The sequence below is a fragment of the Pan troglodytes genome, chromosome 5 (assembly GCF_028858775.2).
Source record: "Pan troglodytes isolate AG18354 chromosome 5, NHGRI_mPanTro3-v2.0_pri, whole genome shotgun sequence".
Taxonomy (NCBI): domain Eukaryota; kingdom Metazoa; phylum Chordata; class Mammalia; order Primates; family Hominidae; genus Pan; species Pan troglodytes.
In genome coordinates, this window is record NC_072403.2 from 24,313,385 (window position 1) to 24,325,739 (window position 12,355).

At 44.0% G+C, this 12,355-nt stretch overlaps 1 protein-coding gene and 2 pseudogenes across 1 annotated transcript in view; 1 reads left to right on the plus strand and 2 right to left on the minus strand.

Annotated features, from left to right (window-relative positions):
• The window catches only part of RNF144B (ring finger protein 144B), a 188,909-nt gene that overhangs the window by 79,469 nt on the left and 97,085 nt on the right, over positions 1-12,355 (plus strand). The window lies entirely within an intron of this gene.
• LOC462462 (ATP-dependent RNA helicase DDX18-like) lies at positions 6,645-8,700 on the minus strand (annotated as a pseudogene).
• On the minus strand, positions 10,005-11,850 carry LOC750862 (inosine-5'-monophosphate dehydrogenase 1-like; annotated as a pseudogene).

Consider the following 12,355-nt stretch of genomic DNA (forward strand, 5'->3'; position numbering starts at 1 on the left):
TGAATTCATTGATTTTTTGAAGGGTTTTTTGTGTCTCTATCTCCTTCAGTTCTGCTCTGATCTTAGTTATTTCTTGCCTTCTGCTAGCTTTTGAATGTGTTTGCTTTTGCTTCTCTAGTTCTTTTAATTGTGATGTTAGGGTGTCAATTTTAGATCTTTCCTGCTTTCTCTTGTGGGCATTTAGTGCTATAAATTACCCTCTACACACTGCTTTAAATGTGTCCCAGAGATTCTGGTATGTTGTGTCTTTGTTCTCATTGGTTTCAAAGAACATCTTTATTTCTGCCTTCATTTCGTTATGTGCCCAGTAGTCATTCAGGAGCAGGTTGTTCAGTTTCATGTAGTTGAGCGGTTTTGAGTGAGTTTCTTAATCCTGAGTTCTAGTTTGATTGCACTGTGGTCTGAGAGAGAGTTTGTTATAATTTCTATTCTTTTACATTTGCTGAGGAGTGCTTTACTTACAACTATGTGGTCAATTTTGGAATAAGTGTGGTGTGGTGCTGAGAAGAATGTATATTCTGTTGATTTGGGGTGGAGAGTTCTGTAGATGTCTGTTAGGTTCGCTTGGTGCAGAGCTGAGTTCAATTCCTGGATATCTTTGTTAACTTTCTGTCTCATTGATCTGTCTAATGTTGACAGTGGGGTGTTAAAGTCTCCCATTATTATTGTGTGGGAGTCTAAGTCTCTTTGTAGGTCTTTAAGGACTTGCTTTATGAGTGTGCATACTCTTGTATTGGGTGCATATATATTTAGGATAGTTAGTGCTTCTTGTTGAATTGATCCCTTTACCATTATGTAATGGCCTTCTTTGTCTCTTTTGATCTTTGTTGGTTTAAAGTCTGTTTTATCAGAGACTAGGATTGCAACCCCTGTTTTTTTTGTTTTCCATTGGCTTGGTAGATCTTCCTCCATCCCTTTATTTTGAGCCAATGTGTGTCTCTGCACGTGAGATGGGTCTCCTGAATACAGCACACTGATGGGTATTGACTCTTTATCCAGTTTGCCAGTCTGTGTCTTTTAATTGGAGAATTTAGCCCATTTACATTTAAGGTTAATATTGTTATATGTGAATTTGATCCTGTCATTATGATGTTAGCTGGTTATTTTGCTCGTTAGTTGATGCAGTTTCTTCCTAGCATCGATGGTCTTTACAATTTGGCATGTTTTTGTAGTGGCTGGTACCGGTTGTTCCTTTCCATGTTTAGTGCTTCCTTCAGGATCTCTTGTAAGGCAGGCCTGGTGGTGACAAAATCTCTCAGCATTTGTTTGTCTGTAAAGGATTTTATTTCTCCGTCACTTATGAAGCTTAGTTTGGCTGGATATGAAATTCTGAGTTGAAAATTCTTTTCTTTAAGAATGTTGAATATTGGCCCTCACTCTCTTCTGGCTTGTAGGGTTTGTGCCAAGAGATCCACTGTTAGTCTGATGGGCTTCCCTTTTTGGGTAGCCCGACCTTTCACTCTGGCTGCCCTTAACATTTTTTCCTTCATTTCAACTTTGGTGAATCTGACAATTATGTGTCTTGGAGTTGCTCTTCTCAAGGAGTATTTTTGTGGTGTTCTCTGTATTTCCTGAATTTGAATGTTGGCCTGCCTTCCTAGGTTGGGGAAGTTCTCCTGGATAATATCCTGAAGAGTGTTTTCCAACTTGTTTCCATTCTCCCCGTCACTTTCAGGTACACCAATCAGATGTAGATTTGGTCTTTTCACATAGTCCCATATTTCGTGGAGACTTTGTTCATTTCTTTTTACTCTTTTTTCTCCAAACTTCTCTTCTCGCTTCATTTCATTCATTTGCTCTTCAATCACTGATACCCTTTCTTCCAGTTGATCGAATTGGCTACTGAAGCTTGTGCATGCGTCACGTAGTTCTCATGCCATGGTTTTCAGTGCCATCAGGTCATTTAAGGACTTCTCTACAGTGTTTATTGTAGTTAGCCATTCATCTAATCTTTTTTCAAGGTTTTTAGCTTCTTTGTGATGGGTTTGAACATCCTCCTTTAGCTCGGAGAAGTTTGTTATACTGATCGTTGGAAGCCTTCTTCTCTCAACTCATCAAAGTCATTGTCCATGCAGCTTTGTTCCATTGCTGGCAAGGAGCTGTGTTCCTTTGGAGGAGAAGAGGTGCTCTGATTTTTAGAATTTTCAGCTTTTCTTCTCTGGTTTCTCCCCATCTTTGTGCTTTTATCTACCTTTGGTCTTTGATGATGGTGACGTACAGATGGGGTTTTGGTGTGGATGTCCTTTCTGTTTGTTAGTTTTCCTTCTAACAGTCAGGACCCTCAGCTGCAGGTCTGTTGGAGTTTGCTGGAGGTCCACTCCAGACCCTGTTTGCTTGGGTATCACCAGCGGAGGCTGCAGAACAGCAAATATTTTAGAACGGCAGATGTTGCTGCCTGATCCTTCCTCTGGAAGCCTCATCTCAGAGTGGCACCCAGCTGTATGAGGTGTCAGTCGGCCCCTACTGGGAGGTGTCTCCCTGTTAGGCTACTCAGGGGTCAGGGGCCCACTTGAGGAGGCAGTCTGTCCGTTCTCAGATCTCAAACTCCATGCTGGGAGAACTACAACTCTCTTCAAAGCTGTCAGACAGGGATGTTTCATTATCTGCATTTTCTAGTAAGGAAACCTAGGATCAGACAGGCTGTGAAACTAGTAGTGAGTTTTATGTCCTTACTCTGGACTAGACAGCTGATATTCAGGGGAGCCATGATTTGAACCCAGCATTGGTAGATTCAAAAGTCTATGCTCTTTTCATTGCAGAATCATCTTTTAATTTTTGGTAATGTGGTTTTACTCCAGGTGTGTCTAGTTTCAAATAACTGAAATAAATTTGAACTAGCTTTTTTAAAAAAGGAAAAGTTGTTTCAAAGACAAGGAGTCTCTTGAGGAACCTAAAGATAGGACTCCAGCTGGCTTCTAGGAGGAACTGGAACTGAGAGCTGTTTAGCTAGAGTTCTGTTCCTCTGACTCTTCCCTCCTGTCTTGCACATCTGCTTTATGTTCTGTCTGTAGCTTTCTCTGCTGCTTGTGTAGATGACAGAATATGGGTGCTGCACAGCTTTGACCAGGCACAGAGATGAGCTGTCCCTAAATCCAAATTCCTAGTAGGGAAAATCTGATTGACTCTGCTTCATTTGTATTTTTATTTATTTTTAAGACAGGGCCTTGCTTTGTCACCCAGGCTGGAGTGCAGTGGCACCATCATGGCTCACTACAGTGTTGACCTCCTGGGTTCAAGTGACCCTCCTGTCTCAGCCTCCTAAGTATTATAGCTGGGACTACAGGCACATGCCACCAGCTAATTTAGCCCAGCTAATTCTTTTCTTTTCTCTTTTCTTTTTCCTTTTTTCCTCCCTTCCTTCCTTCCTTCCTGCCTCCCTTCCCTTCATTCTTTCTTTCATTCTTTCCTTTTTTTTTTTCAAGGTCTTGCTCTGTTGCCCAGGCTGGTCTCTAACTCCTGGCCTCAAGCAATCATCCTGTCTTAGCCTCCTAAAGTGTTGGGGTTACAGGCATGATCCACTGCACCTGGCTGGCTCTCCTTTCAACAGACATCCATCGTGAGTCCAATCAGCTTTTAGCCAAGAAGGCAGAATTACATAATCCAGACATGGCTGCCACTCATGGCACCAGTTTTGACTGGTAGGAATGTGTGACTCTAGTCTTTTCTCACTCATCTGGTATGGCTGCAGCCTATTCTGTGTACTCTGTTACATGGAGAAGTCTAATAGTTTCCTTTCCTGTTTGACCCATGATTATAGCTCTTTGAAGAGCAAATAAGACTAGGACAGGCGTGGCCAATATGCTGACATGTCAGTGATTTTCTTCTTTTGAAACACATCCTCATTGTTTCCACAATCTCATTCCTTATAGCCTGATTTTCCCCCACCCCACCCCACCTGTCTCATATAGGAATACAGTTAGAGTATCTGCTCAAAAGAAATCACCCACTTTCTTTGGAGCTCAACTTTTCACTTGGGCTACAGCTCCAACTGACTCCCTTTGCCAATATAAACCCCTCCCCAAACTTGTTGTGCTTATTCTCTATGATAATGTTGAGAGTCCTTTTCCCAGTTGTCACTACTTATCCAGAAGTTGGTCCACTTTTTCTCATTGGGCACACTGAGAAGAATAAATTCACGAGGGCTCTTAGGAACAAATGGTAGTCACCAACTCTCTTCTCAATTGAAGTAGCTCCAATGGAAGGGGGTCAAATCTCAACACCCAGTTACATACATTTATACTTTCTGTTTTCTTCTACAGCTGTAAAGAAAAGGAAACTCAAGAGGAAAAAATTATTGTTACATTTTTTGTAGGTGGTCCCAAACTTACCAATGTTTAGGATTCCTAAATGTTTAGCGTTCTAGTTGTTTAGAACTTGGAACTTATTTTATTTTGGAAACAATACTGTACTTGCTGGTTTAGGTTTCTAGCCAAACTGCAAATAATAATTTGGCCTACAATATAGCTGATTTGACCTTGAATTATGACCTCGAAATTTACCTTACCCTTAAAATTAGAGTCTGAACTCTTCTGGTCAATAGCCTGAATTCATTAGCTTTCTAGATACTCATTCCCCTAAGCTTCTCTAAAGTTTGGTACTCCCTGGAACCTCTGTTTTCCTCTTACTGTAGAGGAGGTAGGGGGACAACATAGAGGTATGTAAGTGGATGATGGATGTGGGCTCCAGGTATTGAAAGATGTAGTGGCAGTAGATGGTACAAAAAGAAGGATAGGACTGAGTAGAAAGTAGTGAGTTTTATGACCTTAGTGATGCTCAAAAAAAGAGGAGGCTGGTGAAGAGGAATAGGGTGGAAAGAATGGCTGGCTGCAATTGTTGATAAATAGATATTGCATGTAGTCAATGTCTACATTTAAAATATTAACTATTTTTTGTATGCAATTCTTTGAGTTGCTCTTCCCCCCCCCCCATTTTTTTTTTTTATTTTACTTATTTGTTTGTTTGTTTTGAGACAGGGTCTCACTCTGTCACCCAGGCTGGAGTGCAGTGGTGTGATCATGGCTCACTGCAGCCTCAACCTCTCAGGCTCAAGTGATCCTCCGGCTTCAGCCTCCCAAGTAGCTGGAACAACAGATGCATGTCTCCACACCCAGCTAATATTTTGATTATTTGTAAAAACGAGGTCTCCCTATATTGGCCAGGTTGGTCTTGAACTTCTGGGCTCAAGTGATTCTGCCACCTTGGCCTCCCAAAGTGCTGGGATTACAGGTGTGAGCCACTGCGCTGTGCCTATCTTTCTTCTCCATTAACCTGCAGTAAATAGAGAATAAATTTTACAGCATTCATCATTTGTTTAGCTGGGTCCCTGAACTTGCCTCCCTGGGATAAGGCACCATGACTGCACAGATCCAGCCAGATAATAGAAGGTGTGCACTGGCTTCTCACTGCATGGCTATGTAGTGTAATCACAGTGTGCCTTTGTGGGGCTCCTGTTTATGTGGCTTTAGTAGATGATTTCATCCTCTTTTCTAACTTGGAACCAGACAACTTTACATTCTCAGCAAACAGATGGACAACAGGGTTGAAATAAGATCTTGTACTGAAATAGTCCTTGAGTCATACTCCTTGACTGTTCTCTCATACGGGAAACTTGCCTCTTCCTTCTTGCAGAAGGCCAAGGCTGAGAATTCAGTGTACTCAGAGTTGCTGGACTCTTTTCTCAATATATATTATGCTGGATATTTTTCTTCTTGGTCAAGATTGAGAGTCTGCCAGTATAAGAATATTATCTAATTTGTTTTGGCAGAACACCTGGCCTTTTGCCCCAAGCAGATGTTTAAAAATAGAACTAAAAGTTTTGCATTAACTTGTTTTTGTCCTCTTTCCAAAAAAGATCCTGACATGAGAAAAAAGGGGAGCTTGATTTTACCTATGGTTTTATTTGGGAAGCAAGGGTGCTCTAGTTCAGGGGTGTCCAATCTTTTGGCTTCCCTGGGCCACATTGGAAGAAGAAGAATTTTCTTGGGCCACACATAAAATACACTAACATTAATGACAGCCAAAGAGCTAAAAAACATTGCAAAAAAAATTGTATAATGTTTTAAGAAAGTTTACAAATTTGTGTTAGGCTGCATTCAAAACCATCTTGGGTCACAGGGCTGCAGGCTGTACAAGCTTGCTCTAGCTGAAACTCACCTGACTTGGTCATTGGCTTCTAGTGTACATTGTGCCAGTAACTGTGTGACCTTGGGAAAGTCAGTTCGTCTTTCAATGCTGTTTCCCCATCTGTAAAATGGGAGTGATAAAACCTCAACTGAAGGGTTGTTGTAAGTATTAAATGAAATGACATTTGTGAAAGTATTCAGATGAGATAATAGTGCTGTATTAACATAGATTTTTTTAAAGGTACAAAAATAATTATATTAAATCAGTAACATACATTTGTATGTATGAGGGAGGGATATTTAAAATTAAAATATTATATAATCACAAGAAAGACCAGATATTCCTTGCTCTTCCCTTGGGCATCCAAGAAAATTAAAGCCTGTTTTATATCACCAAAATGAAAAAGAGGCTTGATAGAAGTAACAGTGCTCAATGCTTGGAACCCAACTCAATTCATACTCTTGTTAGATAAGTCCAAATTCTAAAGGCTACAAAAATCCTGTTAAATCAAGGGGAAAAAATTAATTTTAGGATAAAGTTATTCAAGATGAAAGAAAGGCATGTCTTCAGTGAGAGAACTGCCTGCTGTCGGATGATATCTTGCTAATGTATTTAAAGATTTTGGACTTTTCAATTTTCTTGGTTTTCTGGTAGCCAAATCCACCACCACCCCCTCGCTTTTTCTGCTTGGCTTCATTGCAGTTGATGTTCAGATCAACAAAGGGAGTCACCTTGAAACCAAATGACAGAGCAACTTGAGGCAAATTTAAGTTATTAACATTAAAGATCTGTTTCAGAGAATGGTAATCATAGGCTTATATGTACAGCTTATATGGTTTCTGGGCTGACTTACGAAGAAAGTAGTTCTTTTCAATCAATTTCTCAAGCTGGGACTTAATGTCAGAAATTTTAGACCAGAAAAATTCTAATAAACTCAATGGAACCTTGGATTGTTTCAAGTAGCGAAGAAAACCCAATTATTCTGGGCACAAAATGAGCAGGGCATGCCCTCTCCCATTTAGGCCTCTGGCTGTTCTACCCACACAATGAATATATTCCTTAGGGTCATCCGGAGGGTCATACTGAACAATCCAGTCAACTTCAGGAATGTCCAGTCCTCTTGTTGCCACATCCGTACACAATAGTGTTCCTGAATCTGGGTTGCAGAACTGGAAGAATGTGGTTGTACACTTATTTTGCTTTTGCTTTCCATGAATGGCCACGTAGGGCAAATCAATGTAGTTCAGCAACTCATAGGGGTATTTCACGGACATACAAGATGAAAAGAAGGCCATAAGCTTCTTCTTTTGTTTCTTCTTAAGGAATGTAAAGAGCAGAAGGAATCTCTTTTTGGAAGGACAAACAACATATCCCTTCTCAAGACCATTCACTGTTGCATTAGCTTTATCATCATCAACACCAAAATACAATGGCTCCTTTTTCAGAGAAATCCTTGCCAGGCCTTCAACTTTTCGAGTTTGGGTGGCAGAAAAGAGCATAGTCTGTCTACATGTTGGGAAAAGTTTAATAACTTGCTTTAATTCCTCTTCAAACCCAACATCCAAGATATGATCAGCTTCATCAATAACCAGACACTGCAGGTTTTTATACATAAACCCTGGGGTATTCTGCATATGGTCCAGCAGACAGCCTGGTGTGGCCACAATGATGTTGATCCCATTAGCAAGTTTCTGTGCTTCAGCAGATCTGTTACTGCCACCCATTATCAACCCATAGGTATGTACCTGGCAAGTCTTTAGCTCCGTAAGAACACCAAAAGTTTGCATGGCTAGTTCTCAAGTAGGAGAGAATGACTCCCGTTCCATTCCTGGGCATGAACTTTAACTTAACAATGAGTTCAACTGCAGGGATGAGAAAAGCCAGGGTTTTACCACTGCCTGTTTTTGCAGCTGCTAGAAGTCCCTGCCTTCCAGAAGTGGTCTGATACTTTTGTGCTGAATTTCAGTCATGTTTGTAAAACCCATTTCTTTTATTGCCTTCGGAGTGTTTTCATTGACAAGATTATGTAGAGAAACAAATGAAGTATCCTCAAAAGCTCCTGTCAGTCCCAGGGGCAGGCTGGGCACCTCACTATCATCTTCATCATTATCTGGCTTCTCCACATTATTTTCTGTTTCTTTAGGAGTCTCTGCACTTTCTTCTTCAGATTCCCCTTTGTTTTCAGTTTTTGCTTTTTTTGTATCAGGCCCAACATCGTTCAGCATTTTTCTCTTTTTCTTCTTCTTTTTCTTTTTTGATTCTGAATTGGGAGACTGCGTTGCTGCTTCTCCATTGATTAATATGGTGGATTTCTGGGGAGATTTTTTAACTTTTATATTTTCCACTGCTTCTTGAGACATGTCTCCATTTGGAGCTTCTGATAAGCCCATATTCATAGAATGTTTTGATTTTTTAACCTTTCCACCTCCCATTGTTTCTTCAGACACATTTCCATTTTGAGTTTCTGATAGGGTCAGATTTGAGGCCCCCTGCAACTTTAGGTTCTGCTGCCGCAATTTGAGGTTCCGCTTTTGTATCTTCTTGCACAGGAGTTTCATCTGCAGGTGAGACATGCTGTCCAAGAAGTGCCTAGACCACGGCGCCACACAGTCAACATAGATTTTTGATATGGTTTGGCTGTATCCCCCACCCAAATCTCACCTTGAATTGTAATAATCCCATGTGTCAAGGGCAGGGCAAGTAGAGATAATTGAATCATGGGGTGGTTTCCCCCATAGTGTTCTCATGGTAGTGAATGTCTCACAAGACCTGATGATTTTATAAATGGGAGTTCCCCTGCCCAAGCTCTCTTGTCTGCCACCATGTAAGATGTGCCTTTGCTTCTCCTTTGCCTTCTGCCATGATTGTGAGGCCTCCCCAGCTCTGCGGAACTGTGAGTCCATTAAACCTCTTTCCTTTATAAATTACCCACTCTTGGGTATGTCTTTATTAGCAGCATGAGAATGAACTAATATAATGTTGTTTAATTTTCAGAGATTAGAACTATCCTTCCTCTATAACAAAATAGTTCATAATGAGCAAGGAGTAATTAATCCACTTAAATATTTACTTATTCTAAACTAAGTATATTTGCTCACTGCCTTTTATTCAATCCTTGCTGGAGAGAGGTAATAATGTTGACCTGTGATTTCATTTTTTTTTTTGAGATCTGCTTGATTTATTCCGATTATTTAATACACAGTGACATAACTGTGATCCCAAAGAGTGCAAAGTTAAAGCCTTCAACTGCAGCTGAGGAGAGGGCAGGAATGGTACACCTGCGGACGGTGGTGAGTCAGGAATGATGGGCAGGGGGCCATGACCAGGATAGCCTCCTCCCCAGGGCCTGGGACAGGGGAGTGGCCTGAGGAACAGGACCCAAGGGTAGCCCAGTGCCAGGGAAGGGGTCAGAGACCTCCCCCTGGCCTAGGTCTGGGGCTCAGGACTGCCACATGGCTGAGGGGGCAGCAGCCCGGGAAGGACCAGAGGCAGGGCCAGGAGAGCACCATTTCCTGGGGGGCTGAGGGCAGGGAGGTGCCCTACAGGAGAAGCCAGGAGGGGCCACCTGCTCCTGGGGTGGGGGCCAGGCTGGAGCAGGCTGCAGCAAGAAAGACCTGAGGCAGGTGCAGGGCCTGAGAGCCTAGGGGGATGGTGTGGGGGTGCTCCCAGGGCAGCCTGGCCCAGGGAGCAGTCCTGACTCAGCAGAGGATGCCCAGGGAGGGGCTGCAGACCCCTCAGGACCTCCCCTCCTCTCTCCCTGGAAAGGAGCTGGGGAACCTGTAGTGCAAATCTGTGGACCACTCAGTTATGGAGGGAGGCTGTGCCTGAAGGGGGGACACCGGGGTGCGCCCCGTCCACCATCTCAGCCTCCACCACTGTCCTCAATACAGCCGCTTCTCGTGAGAGCACAGGCCATGGACACCACCCTCAATCTGGGCCAACACGGTCTGCTTCTCAAACTTGAGCCCTCCTGAGTACATCATGGACCAAAGGACAGACAGTCTGTGGCCCCGATATTCTGGCAGCCATGCTGGATGCCCGCTATGAGGTAGGGCATGAACTTCTAAATGGAACCTTTGTACTGGATGGAACACGAGACACCCTGTGTGATCTTCACCTTATCCCCCTCGCTGAAGTATTGTTTCTGGCTGCTGCTGCTCTTCTCCATGGCATCCAGTGAGCCCATGCCCTGGTGCTTCTTTTTTTTTTTTTTTTTTTTTTTTTTTTGAGACAGAGTTTCGTTCTTGTTGCCCAGGCTGGAGTGCAATGGCACAATCTCAGCTCACCGCAACTTCTGCCCCCCAGGTTCAAGCAATTCTCCTGCCTCAGCCTCCAGAGTAGTTGAGATTACAGGCATGCACCACCATGCCCAGCTAATTTTGTATTTTTAGTAGAGATGGGGTTTCTCCATATTGAGGCTCGTCTCGAACTCCTGACCTCAGGTGATCTGCCTGCCTCAGCCTCCCAAAGTGCTGGGATTACAGGCATGAGCCACCGCGCCCAGCTCCCCAGTACTTCTTAAGCCGCACCCCGTCTGAGAAGTACTTGCAGGGGGCCTCCGTGATGGCAGCCAGCAGGCAGCCCATCATCACTGTGGAGGCTCCAAGTTCCAGGGCCTTGACCACATGCTCCACGGTCCTATGATGGGCACACCAAAGCGTTGGGCATACTCGGCCACCTTGTACACAGCAGTGCCCTGGGGCCGACCGCAGGCCATCACTTCCTGGGTGATGCAGATGGAGCCGCAGCCCATCCCCACGCGCAGCCCGTCCACACCAGCATCAATCAGGTTCTTGCCCTGGGCTGCTGTCACTATGTTCCCCCCAGTCACCTGGAGGTTGGGGTACTTCTGTTTGATGTAATGCACTATGGCGATCTGATACACTTGAGTTCCCTTGGGATGAGTCCAAGATTATGAAGTCGTCGCCCGCCTGGGTGAGCAGGTCCAGGCAGTATTTGCCATCCTCATGAGTGCCCACAGCTGCATATATATGTATATGCTGCAACATATATATTGTCCAAGGTCCTGTAGAAGGACCCCCACAGCAGCTGCTCATGGGAATCCTTGGAGGCCAGCGGGTAGTCTCGGTTCTTCTTCAGGTCGGTGCAGGCGATAATGGCCACCAGCTCATCGAGATCATTGACGATAGGCAGCTTCCCTTTCTTGCTACGCTGCAGGATCTCATTTGCCTCTTTCAACATCACGCCTGCTGGAGCCACCACCAGCTCGATCCTTGGCATCATCACCTCACTGAGGAGGGTGTTGTGATCCTTCTCAGCAAGAAAGTTGATGTCCGCGGAGGTGACGATGCCCACCAGCTTGCTACCCATGATGTCCGTCTCAGTCATTGGAATGCCAGAGAAGCCATGCCGCATCTTGGCCTCCAGCACATAACCACAGTGTGCGAGGGGCTCAGCACCACCGGGTCTGTGATGAAGCCCCCCTGTTCAAACTTCTTGACCTTCTGCACCTCTTGGCCTGGAACTCTGGGGTGCAGTTGTGGTGAATGAAACCAATACCTCCCATCAGAGCCATCGCAATGGCCATGTCGGCCTCTGTCACAGTGTCCATGGGGGAGGAGATCAGCGTCAGCGGCGTCTTCAGCGTGATCTTCCGGGTCAGGACTGAGGTCAGGTCCACCTCATCAGCTATGAAGTCTATGAATCCTGGGAGAATCGGGACGTCGTTGTAGGTGAGGCCGTCAGCGCTGGTGAAGAGCTGCTGTGGGATGAGCCCGTCCTCAGGCACGTAACCCGCGCAGCCGCTGCTGCTGCTGCTGTTGTTACTGCTGCCGCCATTTTTTAAATATAAAATATAGTCTAATTCAGGGCATGCTGTGGATCACAATGCCTCATCCTGCTCACTTGGGGTTATTTATTGCCGTCACACTTTCTGGTAAGAGACATAAACTGATGTAATATCAAAGGAACACCATAAGCCATTTGAACTGTTGAACTGATATAATCATGAACTGGGCAGGTGGCCATCCAAGTTTACAGCATTCTTTTGGGCATGATGGTATCTGATTTCTGCTTTCTTATCTCTCTCCATTTTGATAGCCTCAGGTGTATGCTGCAACATATATATTGTCCAAGGTCCTGTAGAAGTATGTGTAAAAATTGCAGGTTGAAAAGATTGGAAAATACTTTTAAGGATTAATCCTATGTAGTAACATTGTTCACTCTCAAAAGTTTTGTCTCTGTTGATCAGTACGTGGATTACTTCCATCAA